A 22,452-nucleotide genomic window follows, 5' to 3' on the forward strand; every position below is an offset into this window, starting at 1 on the left:
TTTCCTTAGGTGGTTATATTATGCAAATAAACTATCATATGTTTTCGAAAAAATTACTTTAAATGAGCGCGGTCATAACCTGCACATTTGTGAATAGATGATGTTACCCAAAACGGTCAAAACACGATCACTACAGGCCGTTAAGAGATATCTCACCGATACACTGTCTATCAGGGAATGCGATGATTTTATGTTTATCATAATGGATTTTAAATGCAATATTGAATAATTTAATAATATATACGAACTCAAGTGTAATGCTTGCCGGACAGTAGATATAAATACTGCTACCCACCCATGCAACTCCAACTCACTCCTGGTGTGACGGTATGTCACACCAGGTTATTTCTTTTTATTTTATTTTAATGCACACAACGCGAGCGTATTCCGTTCACGACACATTTCGACCTTTTATTTATATAGTTTTTTACCTTCCCCGTGTTTTGATCACGTTCAAAACTGGTTGCTAAGTGGAGCATATTTTATTATATTATTATCCGATTGCGTCCTAAATGTGGGTGAACGAAAAAAAATGTATACAAATTGCGTAGAATATGTCCGGCCGGTGCGGTACGGGAGAAAAAAAAACAGTTTTCGAACGGTATATCTGAGCGATTGCGAAACGACATAATATCATAGGTAGGTATGGATAAAGAAAATAAATGCTAACACTAAACACCGGAGTCCGGAATATTCAAATGTCAGCATTCCGTATATACTATTCCAAAACCTGACTTAAGAAAATAACAAAAAAAGTTGTTAGCATAAAATATTTATAGCACATGTTATACCTATAGTATACCTAATATAATATATATGACTAAAATATTGTATTGCAAATAAATAAAAATTAATAAGGTACACATATTTAAGGTATTTAGTTTAATAAATAATAATTTAACTGTATAAATAAATTTAATTGTATATAAATAGGTAATTTAATCTATATTTATGTATTTGTGGCACTTGGGTCGCAGATATATTTTGAAATAAGTATTTTTAATATGCGGTGAGAGAGTTGAACTGGTTGGACATCATGTCTATACAACTGCAGTCGAATCTAATTTTTGATTTCACGCTCAAACCAAAATCATGTAATTTATAAGGCAATACTGAAATACGTAGTAATAATTTAATGCTAAATGAAAATAATTTTGTAATTATTGCAATGTGCAGACCAAGCCAAAAACGTAATCCATATTTCTAACAGTTTGCCTTATGAAATACATATAATAATATATTTTTAAATAAATAGCAGTATTAATCTTATTAATAATAGTAATAACTAATAAGTTAAACATTATTCCGACTTAATTATTTTTGCTGGATTTAAAACTATACTCAACGTCTTAATAAATATTATTATTAAAAACTTAAAATGTCAGAATATGATTAAATGCGTGATTAATGGACAAAAATATGAGACACAGGGCCACAGGAATATTTTGTATAAATTTTTTCGAATAGATCACTGTAATTTTAATTAAATTTCTCAGCTTAGATAAGGAGAAAATTACGTTAAAGAAAAACACACCATTAAATGTACCAAAAACGACGGCAGGGATGATTTTTCCAGCAAAAATCATGTATGTGCATTATTATTATTATTATTATTATTATTATTATTATTACAGCAGATTTCAGAACAAAATTTTTTCATCAATATTAAAACTATAAATCATTCATTTATCCGTCAACGCGAGAATAAACAAATCGTGTTTAAATTCGTATAAAAATCACCGAACGACCGAACCATATAGGCGTCATAAGTGTAAAGAAATGTTGGAATACATACGACGTTTCCGGAAACTAAACCACTAAACACTAAACACCATTTACCTTGCAAGACGAAAAGCACTAACTAGATTCAACTATAGACTACTCAAACATCCCTTCAAGTTTAAGATTAAATTATTTTTGTCTGCTTCAAAACGTGATGATATAGACAAAAAAAATGCATTTAATTGTAAATTCAATTTTCCTAAAAATACCTACACTTTCCGTATTATGCAGGTAATTCGTTGTTTTTAATCTTTTTTCTCAGCTGATATTTTAAAATGGATAGGACGGTATAATATGTGCTAACTAGAAAGAGTAAATTATAGTAAACTCGAAAAATCCCAATTTAAATGTTAAACCTATAGAACAAAAAAGACATATTCATTAAAAACTTACCAGTGGATAAACGGTGTTTTTTAATTGCAGTCGATATAATATTATAACGCGTATACATGCGTATTACGCACTAAACTACAACATAAACCTTCTTGCTGACGACGATTATACGGACTGTAGAAAATATGATGATGTGTTGATGTTAATCTGAATTATCAGAATTTATGACGGTATTGTGTCTGGTACCGCCGTCCATAATATAATATAATAGTGTATTGTCAAAATACAATGGTTTTACGAGAGAAAAAATACATTTTGAACGCGTGAAAAAAAGCAGAAAATCCATGAGTAGCCGACGGATTATTGTAATTTCATATCGACATCGGTAATTATTGTGTAGGTATTTGTTTCAAAATCATTTGTCGGTACAAACCACATAAAAATACCATAATGAAAATAACGTACAAAGTATTTGTACAAAGCATGCTGCAGATTTCACTTTTAAATATTCGTCGTTGTAGGAAAAAAAATAGTAAATATATTCAATAAATAATATTGTCTTACGCGTTTATTTTACTAAATCAGATTCATAAATTCTACATTAGATAATACTCATTCTGTAGGTACAATATCATTTGAATGAATACTTAATGTACATTGTGATTGTGGCGGCGTTAAGCGCACATGATCGAATGATCGCGATTTGTATAATACAATGGTTTTTGTCGAATTGAATAAAAAAATTATTACGTATAGTTACATATTATACATACGTACAAAATTGCTTACAATATTGCTATAAAAAAATGGTCTAAAAATAAGTCTCCTAAATTGTTTACTCATAAGTTGCTCGATAGACAAAATATATAAACATCAAGTCATATTATTCATTTTGTGACATGAAGTTCACCTCGAAATTTAAGAATAAGCCTATTCGTGATAATAATTTAATGTTTGTAGTGCTAATTTTCTGTTCCTATTGAAATTACGAAGACTTGATATTCTGCCAATGTTTGTTCATTCTGAAATTTATTACCTCGGTAGAAAAATAATTAAGTGTATGTATAGTCATTTCCAGTATCAGTACAAATAATAAAAATCTGGAAATGGATTATTTACCATAGGTACATTGTTTATTCCATTGACAATTTATTATATCATTATTATATCATTTAATCGATATAATATTGTTATACAATGTACAATAGCAGAAATATTTCGTAATTCGCATGGTATAATTATGTTTAGTAATTTGTTATTTTGAATTAAAAATAAAAATCGTAATTTTTTTTTTTTAAACCCAGCAGAGGAGTCGCCTTAGAGTTCTTTGAACTTTTAAACCGACTCCAAACTGTTCAATGGGATTAGGGAACCACAGACGTCGTGGACAATAAAACCTTGAAGACACATTAATGAGACGATAAGGTCGTCTGCAAGACGTAGACTCGTCCACCACATACGAGATCCGGTTTTACTTTCATTGATGTAAACAAGTCCTATATTATGTACGAAGGGTCTGCAATTCCAAGAAATCCGATGCAAACACGTTTACACTCATTGGGGTGAATAGTCTATAAGGAATTCGGTATTGTTCCTACGTATTATAAGACGAAAAAAAAGGTTCGCTCCCCCAATGTGTTATTGGAATGTCGACGATTTCAAAGAGTCATATATTATTACATGCACCTGTATAACTATTAATTGTCGAACCCACAGAATAATAATATATTTCGAACGGACACGAGAACCATTTTATAAATTATAAGGGTACATTCCAAGTGGTTGACTGTAGCCATCATATCTACAAACATGTATAAAAAATATGTACTGTTGATATTTAAAGAGAACGGCTTTATTATTCTTTTGGATTGTACAAAATTAATTATATTATAAAATAGTTTATTACGCAGTATAAAATCATGTTTTCCTTCTAGGTAGGTATCGACTACTATAACATACATGCTTCTTAGTTTTTAAAAGTCATCAACAAGACAATGTCAGGTATATACTGATATAAACTCGTTAATAATAATAAATCGGCATATTTTCTTTTATTCAGGTTTAAGTGTATAATATATATACATAAAATACATATTTAAAACACGAAACAACTAATAAGTATTATTAAATAAAGTGAGTATGAATCATACTTACTTAAGCCAAACAATTGAAAATCGACTTTCTGTTAATTACGGTAAAAATTAAAAAGTAATAACAGTAAAACGTTAATTTCAGATTAAATAATGTTTTCAAAAATATTTTATAATTAACATGGGGATTAGAATTTGGAACAACTAGTGTTTGTATTATAACTAATTAGTTTCAAAAACATATTCAATTTTAATCATAATAAATAATAATAATGGTAATCGGAATCAAAATTCCAGGGAAACCCCATACGAAAAACTCAGAAAATGAATTCCAAGACTACATCATTCACAAATCGTAATCATATAAAAATTATTTTATAAATATTTTTAATTATTTTGTTTATATTACTATATTATGTATAATTCTATAAAAAATCAATTCCTGAAATAAGATGTAACATTTTTACAAGTTCTATTTTAAATATATATCATTTAAAAATTATAAAACAAACAATACAATTATCAAATAAAAATTTAAATATAGTATTTAAAATATTCAATACGTCGAATAGGTACCTAATACAAATAATAACAATCATAATTGAATTTAAAAAATCAGGAAAATATTATAGGAAACTTAATATTTTATTTTAGGAATTTAATTTAATTTAATTTATTTTATTAATTATAATATCTATATTCATATATATATATATTTAGATTTTTAGATTTTTTATTATTAATGAATTAGTTTTTTCTTATTTGGCTGATGGTAAATAAATCACCATAACTGTTATGTTTTAGTCGGTGGGGAGGATTATTGGGAATGGTGGGAGAGGAAAGATTAGAAATTGGAGGGTTAGGTTGATTACGAATATGCGCGTGGAAGTTAGAATTATAAATGCAGGCGAAAGTTGGTATAGTGCAGACGTTAAGGTCGTTGTGTAAAGTAAGGTTACTGACATATCACACAGCTTTAATTATTATCTTAAGATTATTTGACTGAAATTTTTGGCTGAGCCCTAAAGTTAGATGCAATAAGTCATAAGCGGGCGAATAATTTGTTTTTTGTATATTATTAATTTATTGAAGAGTGAGATGTTGGATCTTAGAAAATGTCTAAATTTTTGTATAGTTAGAGGTTTAAGAATTTTCTCTTAATTTGTATATGTGTTACCCAAGTTATAGCCTTGTTATGAATGCTAAGAACCCCTGGTTACTCATTATATGTAAAATGTATGTATTAGTAGTAGTAATATTGTACAGCACCGCCGAGCTAAACGGAATTTGCTGAGCAAACCCTTTCGGCCGGACGGTGCAGCCATGACTCGCTGTGTTTTAACACAGGCGAGTGGCGAGTCAGTCTTGGTTGAGAATCAAAGCCTTATAATTGTCAGAACTTTACATAATGTCGGACAGTATAGATATTATTGTACATTACATTGGTATAGGTACTGATATTGTAGATACATATTTTTTTTCAAATTTTTCCGGGGTTATTTATTAGGCGAATAAAATTCTATATGAGTAATATTGTAGGCTGGGGATATTTTTTCTTCAGTTATAGGCACGCTGTGATTGGCTGAATCTTGTGGTTACTTAAGCGGTTAACCATAATGTTTATGATTAAATATCATGTTATGTTGCAGAAACCAGAATGTATAAATCGCTTCTACACAAGTCGTATGTTTATGATTATGTGGTTACTGGTTATGAAAATAATTATTAAATAACAAATTCGAACTGATGGGTGATTGTTTCATTATGATACAAGAATCCAGTTACCGCTTACCACTATGTTCACAACAATTACCTACTTTAAAAAGAAAGAATAATACATTTTGAAAAATCACCGACTACTTTTTTACCGGATTTACGGTTCATGAAGAAGTGTGAACTTGTCTTGAACCAGGATTTATTCTTGACTATGTACCCGGATTCACGTTACAAGCGTCAATAATATTTTCATTTATAGATAGTCCCTTATTGTTTAATTAGAATGATTTAAAAGTGAATTGCAAAGTTGCAAACGTGCAGTACGATTTAATTTCGGCGGAACGAGTATTGTCAGCAATTGATTAATAACAAGTGTATTTATTTACGATCATCACCTATTACACTATCACGTAGTCGGCCAGACGAAACGATGAGCTCGTTTACCAACTCTGCGCGAGGATTATTTCAATAATGCATGCGCGCTGGGCTGCTAGGCAGTCTTGTAAAAGATACTTTTAAAAAGTATTTAAAGATACTTTCAAATACTTTTGTTTTAATGTTTTTTACCTTAACCTTATAAATAAGCTTAATCATTAGTAAACTGAATTAATTTTTTATTTCAGCACTATCTAGTATTACTTAAACTAATTAGAATAAGAATGCAGCACTTTTGGTCCTTGGTGGATGTTGTAAGTACCATCAAATACTACCTATAGCTTGGACAACAATACCTTTTATATATTATACACTAAACATTCAGTACTGATTTTATAAATGTGGCAAACTAGTTATTGTTATTTAACCCTTGGGTTAGTGGCATAAATAATAACCACTTTGATTTGTAGAGTAGATGTGCACAATTATTTTTATGATGAAGATATAATCTAGACTATGGCATGTGTGGAAGTATTGACATGGTATAACACATTTATACACTAACACCACCCCAAAACCATCCAACTTTGGGAGACTATATCTCGTCAACGGATTAACGAAAAATGAAAATTTAAACGTGAAATTCATTTAAAAAATAGCCTTATTCATTTATGATATTTTTAATATAGGTTGCCATTTAAAAATCAAAAGTTGATAGTGGTTTACCTAATAAATATAAGGGTGAAAAATATTAAAAACTTATATAGTTTTAGAACAGCATAGATCTAAAATGTTGAAGAAAAAGAAAACTTGAAAAAAGTAAATAGTTTTTATAAATAATGAGTGTTTTACGCCTCATGAATCACCCTGTATATTACCAATCGTCATTCGTTGTTTTATTTTTATATGTACATAATTCGACTAAAGGTATTTCCAATTTTATTAGGAAATCAACGGACTGTATACATCCAATTAAATAAATGTATACATAATAATATATAGTTTATGCCTCTATAAATATTACAATATAACAATACACAACAGTGATGAACGATCTATAAATAAAAATGTTGTACAATTTGTATTATTTTATTTAAATTTGGCGTCCCGGTACGGCTGTACAAAAAGTAAAACCACAGATTATATGAAAATATTATATTTTATATTTTCATATACTCTGTGGTAAAACAAAAAAAGTATTTAAAAATAGTATTTAATTTTAAATACAGATACTTTAAAAAATGTATTCAAATACCGTGTCCAAGTACTATTTTCAAATGTATTTAAAAAGTATTAGAATACTTTTACTCAAGTACTTTACAAGACTGCTGCTAGGTAAGTCACACTCGCTCATCTGCAATTTAATATGAATGATAATATGATTATAATATTTTCATTCATTTTCTTAAAAAAAAAATAACAGTATCCTTCTCTCCTTTTCTTCAAAGAAAAATTCGGCTACGCCACTCATATAGGCTTATACGCCTAGGTCTATTCCATGTGGACCTAGCTATATTTTATAACATCATTTTCATTTTCATTTTTTTTTTTTTGTAATAAACGATGGCGACGCTGTAACGTTATGCGCAAGCAATTCCAGTAACGCCGTCGATAATACAAAAAAAAAGTTATATCTTATAATTAAATTTTGCACAAAAATAATACATAATAATAAATTATTATAGGTATTATATACTCAGTGCATCATCTGCTCTCGGCGCGGGACGGTTATCGTTTTCCTTCAGCAACACGTATGTGAGTCATTTTTATTTAAACATTACACCGAAATATTGTCCTTATATGTTCTATATATTCAGGGTCGTATTTTAATTATTTCTTAAATATACGTCGTATAAAATATTTTATTATAATATAAAAAAATATACAAATATAATGATTATATTTCAATTTCTATATCCGCTATTTAAAAATTTGTATTTATCGTAAAAAGAGACTAACACATCACGTTCAATATATTAATGAAATATTTGATAAAAATATCTAATATTTTTAAAATGTTGACCTAAAAAAATACATACACTTGAATAATTAATAAGACGTGATGATATGAGTTGCAAATAATCAACATTCAACAATATTTAAGGACATTGATTTCTACTTAGTGAATGTATTGAATTAATTTAAGTACCTAACAATTATTATGCATGCTATTGAAGTACTTGAAAAACAATTAAATAATATATATTATTATAAAATATAAGTAAATAAATGTAATAGTTTATAGCTAGTTGTTTTTCTAATATCATAATAAATTACTAATATTAATAATGTTATTTAGCACCTAATTTAATGTTTACATTGTACAATATGTCAATAACCTTAGTTGTTGCGGCTCTAATAGATAAAAAAAAGCGGGTAAGTGGATGTCGCTCTGCTGTAGCTACATTAGATGGTGGGGTGGACCTCTGACTAGGGTAGGTTAGATTTGAATCCAATGATAGGTATCATTGTATACGAAAAACGATTCTGAACGGAGATGATTTGTCAGTCTAGGATATATTATATTTAAATATTGTCATATTATATATTCTATTTTGAAACAAATATTTTATTTTGCAATTAGGACGCATTTTGAATAAGGCATGGTTAATCAATTTTTTCAAAAAACATTGCATGTAGTTATCATAATTCATAATACCTTATATTATCATATATATACATATACCTGATTTCATAAAAATTTAAAACTCAAATACTCAAAACATTTTCCTATAATTACGCTTTGAGTTTTCTCTATAGCTACTTGTAGAAAAACTTATGGAAAACTTAGTGTTGTATTTTTAATTCTTAGTTATGAACACAAACATATTTATGATTTTTAAACTCTAATTTGCAAATATTCATTGGTTTGACGAATTTTTGTCAATATTTGAACTTCAAATGCTAATAAAAAAAATTGTGCCTATGTATTCATAAAATTGAATGATTGAGTTGGGTTGTTGGGTACATAATGAATCTGATTTGATTAATTTTAAATTTAATTTAAAGGTATCAACATTTTTTTTTTTAAATAATTACAACAATGCAATAAATTATTATAGTGTAGCATATCCTAGATTGATAAACCGTATCCACTCATAATCGTTTTTCGTATACAAATTTAATACTATACACAGTAACTCACTTATTGTAACCTACTGTACAGCAGAGTGACATTCAGTTACTTACCACTATTATTTTTGCTTTGGGCATATTGAAAATACAAAAAATAATCCTTCTTTAAATTTTTAAATAATCAAAAGAATTTTTTTTATTAGGAAAAACCCGCGTCAACATAAGCCATTGGATGTGGGATAGTACGGTAGGGGTTACTTTTGTGTATTATTTTTGTGAGTTTCTTAAGTTGGAAGGGTTGTAAATGTGTGGCAAGGATATAAAAGAAACTTTAATATTAATTTTAAATCTATACTATTATTACAATATTACATTTCACTATACATCGATTCAGTAGATAGCACGTGTAAATGTTTATTGTCCACGTCCGGTAGTATTTTAGCCTAAGCTATCGCATGAATGTAAAAAATAGCAGCATTATCACTGCTATTTGTTTATTTCTTCTAGAAGATTCTAGATACTATCGTGGCCAGTCATTGGAATACCCGAAATACCTCATGCAATTATAATATCATGTAAGAATGTAAATTTATTGAAAAATGAATAAATATATTAAACAATTTGATATTTATAGATATAGATGGTACTATATATGGTACTATGATACACTAACAGTATACTATACCTACTATTATACATAAGATTCACAGGCATTATAATATTTAGGGTAATAGGTAAAAAATACCAAGGAAAAAATGAACACGGAAAATAAGAACAACAAAAAAAAAAAAACACGGAAAAAAAGAACAATTTTTAAAAATATTTAAATTAATTATCACGAAAAAAAATTCATTGATATCAAATTATTATTATTAAACACTCAAATATAATAGAAAACAAGTATGGAAGGTTTAATAACTCAAAAACTACTCATTAGAATTTGATTTTAAATTTTAATACATCAACATTTTTAAAAAACTGATCAGCTATATAATTTACAGTATACAAAAAGGGGGTTCTTATTTGAAAAATAAAAGTTTGTAACGCCACAGGACACTCCTTAAGTGGTACAAAAATCTCAAGAATTTGAAAATATGGCCTTTGAATAGGTATATTTAATATCCCTAGTTAACTTTAGAGTTCCTCTTCGTTTCACTAAGTCACGGTATACTTTTTTAATTCCTTTTCATCATACTAACTATGATATAAATGATCCTATTGACCGAAGGATGCGTTTGGCTAATGAGCACCTTACTTTTATTTGTCTATAATTAATTTATATATATTATGTGTTTTATTAATTATTATTATGTCTTCGAAATGTTGTATTCTTTTAGTTTTATAGATTATTAATTTTAATTTCTTTCTGTTATCATATATTGTATTCTTTAATTTTATGTAAAATGCAATTGCACCTTTAGGCCTCGTGCCCTTAATATAATATAATATTTAAAGATTCCAAAATCAGCTTTTGAATAACTTCATTATTAAGGAAAAAGAGGTTAATCAGTGGGCCAAATGTAAACTCCTTCACGAATAACCTTTTTACCTGAATCATCATTAAATGTAAACTCCTATACTAATAACCTAAAAAATCACTTAGCAAAAGTGTGTTTGTTTGTGGTGACAAATTCAATTATAAATAAGACATACTACATACAGTATACTTATTATATACAATATTATGTACATAAGTACATATTTAATATATAAGTTTTGAAACATATGAAGACAATTATTATTAGCTATACTTATAAGTATTGTATGCAATAAAAACAGTTCATTGAACTATCCAGACGTTCACCACATTACAACATCACAATATTTGAAAGAAGTATATACCCAACGCGTATATAACTCCACGCATGAACCGGCAAAAGTCGAAACACAAGACAATAAATTATAATTATGTCTATGCTATTATATATCGTAATATGCGAATACGCTTATGCAGCAGCAATAGTGCTCTGCAGTAGCTACACATACTCGGGATAGATAAAAGAACAAGTTGGGAACGTTGGAGTATCTTCAGTTAAACATCAACTGTATAATATGGGTAATATAATATGTATAACGCACGTAATTATATTATATACGGGCACGGTGCACCTGTATAGTGTTGAAAATATATCATCTAAAACAGTTTGAAGATCGCCATATAAAGTAATCATATTATAGTATATAAAGATATATATAATAACTATATAAAATAATATTATTCGGCCGCAAAACATGCACACCGCGTACATTTTGTATTTAAAACGAAAATTAGAAAACGTAGTGACACCAATCTAATATTAAAACTACCTCCATATGGCCAAGTCATCATCGCTTGCATCGAAAAAAATATAATATTATGGGTAAAGTAACTATACAAGTCATACACATAACATACTACATTTAATAAGATAAGATTATAAGATTATAATATTATTCATAGTAATTGCTTGAATGCGGATGTAACGTGAAACCGGTGGTTCGTCTCATACCTGTGGTAATGTCAGTATGCATCTTATCCTATATATATTATAGTTTTTGCATTTGCGTGATTTTTGGGGATATTTAATGAATTGCTAAGTGAGCCTGAAATTATTTTTAAAATACGAAAAAAAATTTTAAAGGATATTAAAAGTCATAGTTGAGTGTTGACATTTGATTATTTACAGTAAATATTAATCAAATAGTTCAAATAACTAGTAAAATATTTATGAGTATTTGGTAAATCTATAAAATGTAAAAATATTATATTCTGTAAACTAAGATCTCCGACTACCTCATTTAAAGAGTACCTTGTACTTACCGATATTAATAGTGTTATACCTTACGTTTAATAGATAAATAATCTTTATATGTAATACCTACCAACCGTTACTAAATTATTCAATTTCATAAAAAGATGCTCTTTTAACATACCGATGTAGTAAGCTAAAGTTTCAAAATGTACCTGTATAATGTGTTTATCATTTCCTGTGTTGCAAACATTCGATATTCATTTATGATCAAAACCACGTGTTTGCCATGCAATGATGGTGATATAACTATGAATCACGTGGTGCAAAATCGTGTAAATAACAACATCCGAAAACCGATTAATTCACCTCTTATTTTAATTGTTATTAACATTTATGAAATAAACAAATTTGTAAAACGTCACTTTTAACCTTGTCTCTAAATTTATACTCTATAGTTTAATCATCATATAATATGCTAATGTAAACATATTCATGGTCATTGGTTCAAGTCCGGTCATTTCTTTACGGTATTTACAAACGATTTAATTGTAGTATTTTTTAATGGATTAAACGCCACAGTGTTACACACATAAACACGTGTAAATATTCACACTATATAGATATATAGATTAATTTATGGTATTTCAGTAATTTATAGGTAGGAGGTAACTATCTGATTATGGTATCACAAATAATTTATACTACCTAAATAGAACATTCGAGTATCCCGAGGCCCACGTGGCCACGTGTTGAGAGGTGTTTTATCATGATACCTAAGTAAATCGTTCATCTTTGCTTTTACCTAGTTACAATTATAATTCAATAATAATAATACAGAGCCATTAGCATACATTTCAAATACATGCAAATTTGTTTGTCGAAAACATAATCACCGAAAACGTTCTAAGCCGTATATATAATGTATATCGATATAATATTACGTAAGTAGATATATTTAATGACTTTTTTTATAGGAAATCATTGAGATGTAAATGATTAAATTATTGTGAATTTCTGGAAAAAATCTATTAAAATGCAAAAAATTAATAAATAGGCTAAGGTATATAATAAATTATTTATCACACAAAACATATCAATAATATTATTGAAATCAGGAAAAATGTAAAAAGAATTTATGATTTAAAAATAATTATAATACTGGCGTTTTTGTAACGTTCTTATTTAATTATGAGAAAAATAGAAAACATAAAAACATTTTTTTAATATAATATTTTGAATAAAATAAAAAATGTTACTATTTTAATAGTCACTGGTAAAAAAGTAATAACTATTTGTAACTTAAACGCTTGTATAGAAGTAGCTGCAGGATAAACGCTTAATTCTAGGTGTAGTTTTTTAAATTGTTGAAATTGCGTATGTGATATTATTTTCAATAAATTTCACTAAAAAATGTAATAAAAAGATTAAATTTGTAGCGCACAACAATAGGTAGGTCGTAGGTACAACTAGAATATAAAGACCTAAACACTTTCCCATTACTTATACTAGGTATACCAGTGAATGGTGCATCAGATTTTTTTTCGAAGGGATGATTAAAACGAGCGATTGTAAATACAGCTTCCAATAACGTAAAACTTCTTGTACAAACATCAACTGTACACTCTGCTCAGATATTTTAGGCAGATATAATATAGTAATTGTTGTGTGTATTAATTTGTCACTGGTTTTTAAAATTAAGTATGCCTATAAGCTAGGTCTAAGTTAATTTTTATTTTTGAGAATAAACGAACACCATCCAGGAACACCACAATAGGGGATGAAAAATTCCCTATATAATGACGTGTCAAAAATGTTTTGTTAATTCATTTTAATTTTATTAAATATTATAATATCAATTTTAAATCGTTTTTATTTTAATTTTTTTTTTCTTATTCAATATTTCTTATAATTTCTAAAGACAGTGATAGCGAGTTTGCACAAATTGTATGCATATTGAATTTTTTTTTCACGAAACAATTATTTTCAATGAAAGTAAGACGAATTCTTTTCAAGGTCAGATATTATATATTATTTTTTTGATAATTTTAACATATTCAGAATAATACATTACCTATGAGATAATAATATCAGACGCATATAGGTACAGTTCATGGACGATATATACAGTCGAGACGTAGAACGGAATCCCATTCAGACCTTGGGCACATTAATTACGTCGCGTACTTTTGATCATCCGACATTATGTATACCAACGAGTTTTTTTTATACATATATAGCATCAAAATATAAAATTGTAGCCAATTTTCAATACGCAGTTTAATAATATATAAATCATTTCTCACTGATAGATTTTCATTTTATATATATATATATATATACATATATATATATATAAAATATATTATGTATATTATGAAGGTTTGCCCTCGTTCGGGCCTCAAACAGGTACTTAACGAAAAAAAAAAAAAAACTTGTGTATTAAACTGCCGACGTCAGGTCTTTGGCGGTATTCCATTATTATAATAGGTATATTAAACGCGGGATACTAACATATAGCATAAAAGTATGAAATAAATATGTATTTTACGTATATTATGTTATGTAAGTGTTGGGTAAACATAATTTCAGTTACCAAAGGTTAATCTATTTTCTTAAGATATTAATGAATACAGAAACTGTATAATTTAAATAAACAACTTAATATTATGGTGGTATCCAATATCCACACATAATATATATTACTCGTATATATACTAAACGATAAAATAAAGGATATAAAATATGAATACATTAAACTACATTTTTGGTATTGGCACAAAAATTTACAAAATATAGGTACAATGTTCAAAAATATTTACACTTTTATGCTTAAAATCCATTGAACAATAATTTTATTTTAAAAAGAAATTTTCGATATCTATGGAATTACATACCATATTTGACACCTAAAACTTACATTGTAAACTGCTGAACATTTATTAAACGATGAATGTTTCATGTGAATTATATACTTAATGCGAAGTGAAAATTTGACTATTTTTGAGGAAAATTTAATACGAATATAAATTTTAAAATTTATTATGAAAACAATACGGCTATCAAAGGAACTGCAGGTATTATTTTCTGAAAACAAAAAAAAAACTAGCTAATTCAAAAATATCCGATATGACAGTATGTGTATGATGTATAGGTATCACAGATAAATTAGTTCTTAATGCCTTAATGAATGCCTAATGAAAATTTTATTCCAGAATCTCAGAAATTGTTAATAAGATCAAACTGTTTCAAAAAATTAAAACTAATTGATTGCTGTGAGCCAAAATTACTTCTAAAAAAAAACACATGAGTTGTGTACCTACACATCTACGGTATGACAAAAATTATTCACACGGTATTAAATTTGTCTGAGTAAGGTATATTTATTATTATATAATTAAATCTGAAAATTATTTAAAAAATAGTTTTATAGAAATAAATTAATATGCAAGAAAAAAATTGGTATTGTAGGATATCAACCCGAATATGCTACAAATATGCATGCCCACTGTCATGGATTATGGATCATCACCGACATCACTGCCAATATATGATAATTATCTGTAGTGAATTAAATAGTTATATAATAATTGATACAACTATAAAAGAGTTGGTGTCAAACAATTTTAACGATATTATACCTTTATGTTATAAGAATATTATATTTTTAAATTTTTTTATTGAGAAACGATGTGATTTTACATTATACTTAAATCATTAGTACAACATACAATATATATAAAAGTATAAATGTTGACAGTCATAAAGTTCTTAATAAATTAGTTATTTCCTTAAACTATAGTTATATATAGTATGTATGTCTGAATCATAGACCACCTGCATAAAAATTTAACAGAGAATTAATATTTGAATAATTGTTGAATTGAAGGAAATCTACTGTGGAAATTGAAAAAAAATAATACTCCGGGAACACATAAGTTCCTGGTTTCCGTACATGATTTATAAATATATAAATTAATAACTACAAAAATTACAATATTTCTTATCAGACCTGTCATAATTAATATACATGTATAGGTATTTAACATAATTGTATTTAAACCTCAAAAAACATTTATATGGTCAAATTGTTATGTAACATTATATAATTAATTTATATTTATTGTAAAAAATAAGCCGTCTTGGAACAATATTGCACAGATAGATGCAATCATATAACGAGTGTAGACATTACGAATAATGTATTTTATAAAATACAATGTACTTCTGTATGACATTTTTTGATAATATGGATGTTTTCTTCTCTAACATGGAAACATTATAATTTAATACGAGATCCCACATAAGTTGTTCATATCGATTTATAAATCTTAAAAATACATATGCATAACTCATTTTTAGACTTTTAATATTCCAATAGCACATTTACTTGAATATTACCTAATAATGTCTATTGCATTTAGTAGTATTTTTATATAAATATTTATTTATATGAAATAATATAATATATACTTATATAGTTATATCATGTATTCATGTAAATATATAATATAATATGCGAATATTTCAACCTATTAAATTACTAATATCAATATAAATTATAAATATTTAGTAAAATATCCTAAGAAATAAATAGGCTGACAAATTGTCTCCAATCAGAAACGTTAATTATCGTATACTCGTACAGTAATTGATCATTGAATTCAAATTTAACACTTCCATTTTATTACAGTGACCTAACAGCTAAACAATGTCGATTGTTGTGATGGGTACACTCACACCTTCTATACAGCAGAGCGACTTCCCCAGATTTTGAAAAATATTTTCAGTGCTTCGGTTTATTTTTCATCACCAACCCCGTGGGTATGCCATGAAAGGTATTTTGCTTAGATATTGCAGGCTTTACATTTTTACTAATAATTACAAATTACAAATAATTTAAACCTATATATACCGTGTGTTTACCAATTTATAGGGAACACTGAATTTATGTTGGAATAAGTCGATTTTATCGAAATTTTTTTTACAAGCTAGTGATACATAAATACACATTTTCAGATAAATTAAAAAATTTTAACCCTCTCGGTAAGCGCATATGCGCAACGCAACTTATTTTTTTTTTAATAGTAACCGGTATTTTTGATACGAAATTCGGATAGACTGAATTTTTCTAAAGCATTTTGACCAATTGCTCCATCATGGCTCTAAAACCAAAATTGACTGAATGAGAGCCATTCAAATTTTAATAAATAATAAATTTTTACAACTCATTATGAAATGTATAAAACCATTTACAATTACAGTGAAAACTCTTTATAACGAAACTCGTTACAAAGAAAAACTCTATATTACGTAAATAACATTAAGTTAACTTATAATGGTTGTTTGATTTAAAACCTATTAATTACTCTCTTGCGAAAACTTTAAATAACGAAAGAAATCACATGGTCCTTCAGATTCATTATAGAGAGTTTTCACTGTATTTATTATTGGTTACTTTTTGAATATTTTTACGTATACAGTTGTAATCAATTTTAATTAAATAATTTTATATCCATATTAAATTAATCATATTTATAACTCGTATAAAAAAAAAATACGTCATCATATTTAAAAAGTAACCAATAATAAATAATTATAAATGGTTTTACGAATTTTATAATGAATTGTAAAAATGTATTATTTATTAAAATTTGAATGGCTCTCATTCAGTCAATTTTGGTTTTAGAGCCATCATGGTTAATCTGTCAAAATGACTTAAAAAATTCAGTCTATCCGAATTTGGTAATACCGGTTGCTATTATAAAAAATAAGTTGCATTGCGCATGCGCGTACCGAGAGGGTTAAAAAATTTAAATTTATCTGAAAATGTGTACCTATGTACCATTAAAAACAAATTCGATTTTTCCCAACATAATCCGGCTGAGAAATGCAGTGTTCCCTAGATTGCTGAACACACGGTATATATAAATATTGTATTTTTTAATATCGAGCAAGATTGACGTCTGCTAGTAATTAAGAACGTCTAAAAAATTAAAATGTCCCGTTGATATAAAACATTATAAAACTTTATATAAGATCATTAACCTATTCAGTCTTTCAAGAATTTTTCAATGAAATCCAATGACGATTCCAATCCATAAATGCATTGACCCCTGAACCTAAGGCCGATGACCGTCTGGCGTCTACAAATCACCAAGATGAGAAATATGTAAATTAACGAAAGAAGAACAGGGTTTGAATAACGAACTCAAAAAAAAAAATAATATATATACCTGCTATAGTTGTCCTTGGGTGGACGTTGACTTAACCACGTTGTCTATACTGTGATTCTTAAATCCAGAAGCATATTTCCCTTGAAAGATGGACGCCAACAACCTCCAAATGAAAGGGGTCCTCAAAATATATACAGTATATACTTATACTATTATATACTTTGGCAAGTACATACTTAGTGGAAAACAGTGATTTATTCTTTGTGCAGTTGAAGTTATATAACTTTGACTTGGAATTTAAAAAATCAGTAATTTATATATAAATCAGGTATTTATATGTTTATAATAAATCTCATATCATTATTGTAAGTATATATCTTGAAAATAAATGTGTTAAACAAACGATTTTAACGATTTATAAACAAGTATAAGATGTGGACATACTATAAGAAACTATGAAAAATGAAGATCCAAAAATAAATATATATTTATATAATATTATTTTAACAATTAAAAATCATTGAAAAAAAAATATTATTATTATATATTGGCAGTATTCAGGGCCTCAGGGGTATTATCATTGGGTGATTTATCCCTTCCTTCGAGATATCAAGTTAAAATTACTTTTTAGCTTAATCTAAGCTTACCAAACAAAACTCGTGCAAGAATATAATTAAAATCAGAATCTATATACAATTATATAAATAGCCTGGTGCGTATAACCATGAATATATTGTATATAACAACAGTACCTACTTATTGTAATATAATGGTTAAAATTACAACCCCAATAACAATAATATTAGTCATTACTCATTCATGGATACGCAGAAGGTCCTGTTGCGTTTAAAACATTATAAGTTACAAAAATGTTGAAATGTGTATTATTAATAACTTGTTTAGATATTTTGTAATATACACACACACATATATATATATATATGTGTGTGTTGGTATATGTATATTGTATATACTTATATTGCATTTTGATGATAATATTACAATACAATTGTATTTTTATTTGCATATAAATTCGTTTTATAATGTAAGAAATACAAATATTATACAGATAAAATAAAATAATTGACTCTTTGTGTAGTTTTTGAATTATTAAAAAAATTATTTATTTTTATTCAATAAATTAAATTAAAATTATATTCTGTATTTCGAATTTGACTTTGTAGGAAACTGTTCTATTTACTTGTATCAATCACTGTTGTTTTACAATTGATTTTCTTATGGAAAACATTTTTGAGCTTAAAAGTTTTTGAGGCGTTGCAGGGTATGTTTATACATCGCATACCTAAGTGATTGTATTTTTTACCATCGTTTTTTTAACCTAACTATCATTTTTCTGCGCTAGTCAAAAATTTTTTTAATTGGTCTTAAGTATTGAAATACAATGTTATAGATAAAATTATATGTGTGCCTAAATATTTACATTTAAATAATTTAAGTACCTTCTAAATTAGTATTATTAGATATAAAATATTCATAATATTATATTAGGTTATTGTATGGAAAATATAAAGATCCTGATTTTCGAGCGTAGCAAGAAAAATATTTATTTTTTTTGTAATAACTCTATTAGTAACAGTAGTACTACAATATATATTTGCCTGCTAATTTTTTTTGGGGTAGTTCAGTTAGCGTACCTTTCAAAAAGTTAAAATGACGCTTTAAGCTAAAGACAATAGTAAAAAAAAAAAAATATTATAAATAATATTCAATTTTATGAAGAAACAATTATTTAAAAATTTAACAAAAAACATATAATATATAATGATATATAATAATATGTTCAAAATTAATATATAGGTATATACTAATTAGGTCTATACAAGTTATCAATAAACACTATAACAAATCTATCACCGTCGCATAAATGCTTGTCAATCCGAAGTCTTAAAAGACTTAAAAGGAAGTATTGGCGAGTGGTTGACAGTATACCAGGTTTCCGCATGACTCTATAGCTAGCTAAGCTATCTAGCTATACGACTATTTCAGAGCACTGAAAGAACCAAGCACAACAGTTGTGAAAAGTATTCGAATGATATATCATACTATATTCAATGTAGGTCACAAAGATTTATCATGTAAATTAAAATATGGCTAGTACCTACCTAGGTATATTATTATAATTTATGTTGCATATAGAAATGTTCAAGAACTTTTATAGATAAACAAGTACTTACCTATAATCATTAGTTTATTCAGGCCTTCTTGGATAAAGAGGCACATTGAAAATAACAGTGTTATAAAAGGGGCGACGGGACAGCACGTCTTGAAGGCTTATTTGTGCTTCGAGGTAAGGAGAAGGTAAGCAACTCATAATTATTAATTAAGTTGCACATACAACTTTATACATCATATGCGACTTACTTATATATTTTATCGATACATCTAATTACGAGCGACGATAAATACATTTGATCAGCCTATTATAAAGTAGGCAAAAAATATTCTCGTGACATGCTTGTTGATCATTTTTAGGTAGTTCGTAAACAATATTTTTTTTAACACGTAGGTAATAAAATGTATCCATGTGCACTTATGCGAATTACAAGACCACAACCCATAAACATCCGCCTCTGATATGAGCGATTGACATTGAACTATGTATATTATAATAACCCAATCAAGTAAACATTCAACCGATTCTTATATAACATGTCATGATGCAAGGTCGAACGTTTTTGAAATTGTTGTTTATATCACATTATCACTATAGGCAATACAGGGTACAACGGTGTTTAAATAACTTTATAATAGCTTAAAGTTTATTGATCTTTTTGGACAGTATTCAAGATCTTTTCCTATATTTTTTAAACTCGACCCCTCTTCTTCGAATATATTTACAAACTACAAAGTACAGGAGAAAGGGGTCCTTGAAACGAGACAAAATTATACTTAATACGTGTCAACATTTATAAACAAATATTAATTTATAGCATTTTATTACACATTTGAAGTATTATTTGTTTATTTATAAATTATAATATTACTACATGGGTACTTTTTTATATACATATATTGTTTTAAATAGTGAAATTAGATCAACAGTTTTATCGTAGAGATAAATGTGCAAATGTATTTTATTATTAGGTGTGTGGTTTATTTTTAATTAGGTACATAATATTATTTTTAAATCATTCAGTAAGGTTTTTACTGTTATATATAAATGAATAAATGAGTAAATAAATAAATAAATATACATATATATTATATATGTACATTTCTAAGACTCGTAATAATCATATTTAATTTAGAAATTTTAATGTTGTAAAATTCAACTTTTAAAATGTATTATGGTTATAGTATTATGTTATATTGTATTTAATTACTATTATTTCATTCCTACTAATAGAAAACAGTGTTACAATATGTTTAGGCGAGGTAATTAGGTTAAACGTATATACGATATCTTATATAAATGCCCATTTTAACTACACTGTTTGTAGATTTGTATCAAACATAGAAATGAAGCTAAAATCTAAGTTGTATAATAATTAATATATCTGGTGAATAAATAATTAAAATACATTAAATAGATTTATAAATTATACCTTAAAATTATTAATAGCCAACGTAATACATATATATATAAGACTATGACCGTCATAGTATGACGTATAAGAATGAAATCTAATTTTCAATAATTTGCATGTAATAATAATTTTAATAATTTTCAAAACAAAATAAATAAGAACCTAACCTAACCTAATCCGTTATATTGAGAAATGTCCTATGTCTATTACATAACGCCATTGCTGGTAATACACACATTTAAGAGTATAAATTATACAATATAATAGTCGTATAATACAGTGGATATAATAAACATCCCAAAATGAGCGATGGAAACGCGCGTAACGTAATAATAATAATAAAAGACGCGATGAACCTTGACTCAGTGCCCTTATGGTAGGACGCAAGGGGGAGGGGGGCGACAACGAAAAAAAAACAGTTAAAAAACACACACATTCAAGTTAAATATGTAGATCACACACACACGTGACACACGCCGTCATTTACCGATGACTGCAGCGTTGTTATAATATTATTATGCTATCGGTCTCCGAGTAGAGGGTTTAACGTGGCGGGGGACAGGGTAAATTATAGGCGTGTGTGAGTCGTCGTGTCCTAGTGCACTAAAATACGTGTGCCGCCCGCGTG

The 22,452-nt window shown here is 27.3% G+C and overlaps 1 protein-coding gene and 1 long non-coding RNA gene across 4 annotated transcripts in view; one reads left to right on the forward strand and one right to left on the reverse strand.

The window, feature by feature from the left end:
• LOC107163666 (cytochrome P450 306a1-like) overlaps window positions 1-22,452 on the reverse strand; it is a 37,314-nt gene that overhangs the window by 3,102 nt on the left and 11,760 nt on the right. The window contains exon 1 of one of the 3 annotated variants that reach the window (XM_015511200.2): window positions 12,316-12,439. The exons of 1 other annotated variant lie outside the window; for it this stretch is intronic. The gene's annotated coding sequence lies outside the window, so the exon portion shown is untranslated. Of the gene's footprint in view, window positions 1-2,175; window positions 2,329-12,315; window positions 12,440-22,452 lie in introns of those variants that run through there. One more of the 3 variants, XM_015511199.2, reaches the window with a different exon arrangement.
• LOC107163667 (uncharacterized) lies at window positions 12,837-15,855 on the forward strand. Its single transcript, XR_001506026.2, has 3 exons — window positions 12,837-13,044; window positions 15,316-15,477; window positions 15,572-15,855. It is a non-coding gene; the product is annotated as an uncharacterized LOC107163667 (long non-coding RNA).

This window comes from Diuraphis noxia, unplaced genomic scaffold, assembly GCF_037042655.1.
Source record: "Diuraphis noxia isolate RWA-SAM2 unplaced genomic scaffold, SU_Dnox_SAM2 contig0005, whole genome shotgun sequence".
NCBI classification, from domain to species: domain Eukaryota; kingdom Metazoa; phylum Arthropoda; class Insecta; order Hemiptera; family Aphididae; genus Diuraphis; species Diuraphis noxia.